The following is a 5,464-nucleotide window of genomic DNA, read 5'->3' as shown; positions in this document are numbered from 1 at the left end:
TTTAATGTTAACTGTCAGAATGTTGATGGTGTGTTTCAGAGATGGTAATCCCATTGCAGGTCAAATGGAGAGAGTAAGATTTTCACTTGTTGGAGATTGGCTGGCACTTGTGTGACACAGATGTTATTTTCCATTCATTATCAGCCTGAGCTTGAATGCTTGATTGCTGAATGTAGATTAGGACTGCTTTAATATCCAAAGATTCGCAAATTGTACTGAACATTGTGCAGTCATCAGCGAATGTTCCCACTTTTGACCTTATGACAGAGGGAAGGTCATTAATGAAGCAGCTGAAGATGTTTGGGCCAGAACACCACGACTCTGAAGAACTCCCACAATGATGTCTTGGCACTCAGATGATTGGCCTTCAATAGCCACAATCACCTTGCTTTGTACAGCTCTGTATGACTCTAGCCATTGGAAAGTTTCCCCTTAATTCCTGTGGATTAAATTTTCCTAGATTTTTTGATGCTACATGCAGTCAAATGTTATTCTGGTATTAAGGATGATCAGTTTCACCTCATGGCATCCCTCTCCTGTTTGATCATAAAATACCCACAATCCTCTGAGGTAGTGATTTCCAAAGATTCTCAATTCATTGAGTTGTAGAGAGAATTAAATAAAATTTTACAAGAAACTGACAACTGGAATAAGATGACACCTTACAGGCTAATAACATAAGGCTAATTTTATCTGGTAAGAACCTTGAACACCTTAAGGTTCTGCACCAGTAGAAATTACTGGAGAGGAATCTTGTACAAACTAGAGAATATATCAGCCTTTGGGAGCAGACTAGAGTGTATAAACAGATTCATGTATACTGAATAAGAGAAATACCTAGCACAAACAATGTCTGTTTAGTATACAAGATTCATAAACAGTTTAATTGTGTATATGGACAAAGTTAAAAATCACACAGCGCCAGATTATCGTCCAACAGGTTTATTTAGAAGCACTGGATGGAAGTCAGTGACAGGAAAGGAGCAGTTACTTTATTGGGTTTTTTCTATAAATCCACCAATAGCAGCAGAGAGGTGGAAGAACAGATTGGACAGCAGATCTCAGATGTAACAGGGTTGTGGTTATGGGTGATTTCAACTTCCTAAATATTGGTTGGAACCTCCTTAGTGCAGATGGTCTGGATGGAGCCAGTTTTGTCAGGTGACTCCAGGGTGGATTTCTGATTCAGTATGTAGGTAGGCCAACTTGGGAGGGGGTTGGCATATTGGATTTGGTGCTAGGCAATGAGCCAGACCAGTTGTCAGATCTTTCAGTGGGAGAACATTTTGGTGACAGTGACCACAACTGCCTCACCTTCACCATAGCCCTGGAGAGGGAGAGGAGCAGACAGTATGGGAAGGTATTTAATTGGGGGAGGGAAAATATACTGCTATTAGACAGGAGCTATGGAGTATAAATTGGGAACAATTGTTCTACAGGAGAGGCAAAACAGAAATGTGGAGGCTGTTTAAGGAACACTTGTTGTGAGTTTTGATAACTTTGTCCCACTGAGACAGGCATGGGATGATAAGGTGAAGGAGCCTTGGATGACAAGAATAGAGGAGCTTTTTGTCAGAAGGAAGCTTACTTAAGGTTGAGGAAGCAAAGATCTGGTGCAGTTTTAGAGGATTACAAGGTAGCTAGGAAAGAACTTAAAAATAGACTGAGCAGAACTCAGAGGGTGCATGAAAAAGCCTTGGTGGGAAGGATTAGGGAAAATGCAAAGGCAACTACACATACTTGAGGAATAGGTAATTGATCAGAGAGAGGGTAGGGCTGATCAGGGAGAGTGGAGGGAACTTGTGTCTTGACTCTGAAGAGGTAGGTGAAGCTCTAAGTGAGTTTTTACTTCAGTATTCACTAGAGAGAGGGACCTTATTTATAGTGAGAACATCGTGGACCAGGTTATTAGGCTTGAAAAGATTGACATTAAGGAAGTGGATTCTGGGAAGCATCCAGATAGATAAGTCCTCAGACCTGGACCAGATATATCCAAGGTTACTACAGGAAGCGAGGAAGAGATTGCTGTGGCTCTAGTGATGACCTTTGCATCCTCACTCTCCATGGGAGTAGTAATGGATGATTGGAGGGAGGCAAATGTGGTTCCTCTGTTCAAGAAAGGGAATAGGGAAATCCCTGAGAATTATAGACCAGTCAGTCTTACATCTGTGGTAAGTAAGGTACTGGAAAGGATTCTGAGAGATAGGATTTATGAGTAATTGGAGAAACATAGTTTGATTAAAGATAGTCAGTATGCTTTGTGAGGGGCAGGTCATGCCTCACAAACTTTATTGAGTTCTTTGAGGACATGACAAGACAAGTTAACAAGGTCGAGCAGTGGATGCAGTGTATGTGGATTTCAGTAAGGCATTTGATAAGATTCCCCATGGCAGGGTCATTCAGAAAGTTAGGAGGTATGGGATACAGGGAAATTTGACTGTCTGGCTATAGAAGTGGCATGCCGAATGTGATGCTAGTCTGAGAATGCCTGATGTCAGAAGCTAAGCAAACTCAGGCCTGGTTAGTACTTGGATGGGAGACAGCCTGGGGATACCAGGTGCAGTAGACTTTTAAAATGGGCAGCTCAGTGGCTAGCACTGCTGCCTCACAGTGCTAGGGACCTGGGTTCAATTCCAGCCTTGGCGGACTGTCTGTGTGGAGTTTGCACATTCTCCCTGTGTCTGCGTAGGTTTCCTCCGGGTGCTCCAGTTTCCTCTCACAATCCAAAGATGTGCATGTTTGGTGAATTGGCTGTGCTAAATTGCCCATAGTGTTCAGGGATACGTAGGTTAGGTGCATTAATCAGGGATAAATGTAGAGTAATAGGTTTGGGTGGGATACTCTTTGAAGGGCCAGTGTGGACTTGTTGGGCCAAAGGGCCTGTTTCCACACTGTAGAGATTCTATGATAGTGGATGGAAAGTATTCTGCCTGGAGGTCAGTGACTAGTGGTGTCCCGCAGGGATCTGTTCTTTGTAATTTTTACAAATGACTTGGATGAAGAAGTGAAAGGGTGGTTAGTAAGTTTGCTGATGACACAAAGTTTGGTGGTGTTGTCTGTTCTTTGTAATTTTTACAAATGACTTGGATGAAGAAGTGAAAGGGTGGGTTAGTAAGTTTGCTGATGACACAAAGTTTGGTGGTGTTGTAGATAATGTCGAGGGCTGTTGCAGGCTGCAACATGACATTGACAGGATGCAGAGCTGGGCTGAGAAGTGGCAGATGGAGTACAACCTGGAAAAATGCGAAGTGATTCATTTTGGAAGGTCAAATTTGAATGCTGAATACAGGGTTAAAGACAGGATTTTGGCAGTGTGGAGGAATAGCAGGATCTTGGGGTTCATGTACATAGATCCCTCAAAGTTGTCACCCAAGTTGATAGGGTTGTTAAGAAGATGTATGGTGTTTTGGCTTTTTAAAAAAAGGGGGATTGAGTTTAAGAGCTGCGAGGTTTTGCTGCAGCTCTATAAAACCTTGGTTAGACCACAACTGAATGTTGCGTCCAGTTTGATCACCTCATTATCAGAAGGATGTAGGTGCTTTAGAGACGGTACAGAGGAGATTTAGTAGGATGCTGCCTGGATTAGAGGACTTGTCTTATGAAGAGAGGTTGAATGACCTTGAGCTTTTCACACTGGAGAGGAGAAAGAAGACAGGTGACTTGATAGAGATGGACAAGGTAATGAGAGGCATAGATAGAGTAGATAGCCAGAGACTTTTCCCCAGGGCAGAAATGGCTGTCATGAGGGGTGATAATTTTAAGGTGATTGGAGGAAGGTATAGGGGAGATATCAGAGGTAGATTCTTTACGCAGAGAGTGTGGGTGCGTGGAATGCACTGCCAGCAGTGGTAGTAGAGTCAAAAACATTAGGGACATTTAAGTAACTGCTGGACAAGCACATGGACAGCAGTAAATTGAGAGGTGTTTAGGTTAGGTTAATCTTAGATTAACATAAATGCTCAGCACAACATTGTGGGCTGAAGGGCCTGTACTGTTCTATGTTCTCTATGTACTATGTTAACGTGCACAAACAAGTTCTCCTGTGCAGATTAACCACAGTGAATTTCTCCTCATCCCAATCATAAAGACTGGCCCCTTATTCTGACACTGTGCCCTTTGTTCCAGATTCTGGAATTCCTTTGTCCCTAATTTCTTGGCGGGAGATACAACCTGTCAATGCCTAACCTCAGAATCATGAATGATCCCTTCCAATTCGACAAAAACTTCAGAAAAGTGGATCCAATTTCCTCAGCTTCTCTTTATAACAACCAGACTCCCAGTGAAGTGTATAATGGGAGACAGTGTAATCAATTTGTGCACAGCAAGCTCCCACATCTATGTGATGATAGCAGGGTGATCAGTTTCTTTGTTGTTACCAAGGCACCAATATTGGTCAGCAAACAGAGAGGTGAGCTCTTGTTTGAAATTATGGCACAGGATCTTTTAGGGTCAACCCGAGTTGTCAGATGAACCTGCAGTTCAATCTTCCATCCCAAATTAGGGGATCTCTGACAAAGCAGCACCCCCACACCCGGCAATAGCACTGAGCAAGTTTTAGGCTCAAGCCCCTGGAGTGTAAGTTACACTCAGGGCCTGTTTACCATTCCCAGGCTAAACCTGATACCTGAAACACAATTTTCGATTTCATTGCCAATGTAGCCTACTTTACAAGGTGGTGCTGGGAAGGAAGATTAGATTAAAGAAAAAAAATTTGCATGAAACAATCGGTGTTCTGAGGAAAGGTCACTGGACCCGAAACGATAACTCAAATTTCTCTTCACATATGTTGCCATACCTGAGCTTTTCCAGTAATTTCTGTTTTTGTAATCTGTGTATTGATCATTAAGAGCTATTAGATTCCTTATTGACATTACATTTAGGATTTAAAACTTCAATAGTTTGCAAGTTTGGAGAAGATTTGTAGCTCAGGTTGTAAGTTTGCTCGCTGAGCTGGTAGGTTTGTTTTCAGGCATTTTGTCACCATGCTCAGTAACATCATCAGTGAACCTCCAGTGAAGTACTGGTGTTCTGTCCCATTTTTTATTTATGTATCTTGGTCTGTTGTGGTGGGTGATATCACTTCCAGTTCTTTTTCTGAGAGGTCATGATAGAATGCAAAGCCTATGGAGAGCTATAGACCAGTGTTTACAGGAAAGCCACACACACTGACCAGATACTCAACTACAGGAGCAATCATCCCAACACCCACAATCGGAGCTGCATCAGGACATTATTTAAATGAGCCACAACGCACTGCATCACCCAGGAACTAAGAGAAGCCAAGGCAAAAACACCGATACAATGTAATCAGGAACAACGGGTACCCAATAAGTGCAGAGGTAAAAACAATGACTGCAGATGCTGGAAACCAGATTCTGGATTAGTGGTGCTGGAAGAGCACAGCAGTTCAGGCAGCATCCAAGGAGCAGCGAAATCGACGTTTCAGGCAAAAGCCCTTCATCAG

The sequence above is a fragment of the Chiloscyllium plagiosum genome, chromosome 30, assembly GCF_004010195.1.
Source record: "Chiloscyllium plagiosum isolate BGI_BamShark_2017 chromosome 30, ASM401019v2, whole genome shotgun sequence".
NCBI lineage: Eukaryota > Metazoa > Chordata > Chondrichthyes > Orectolobiformes > Hemiscylliidae > Chiloscyllium > Chiloscyllium plagiosum.
This window is presented reverse-complemented; position numbering follows the sequence as displayed.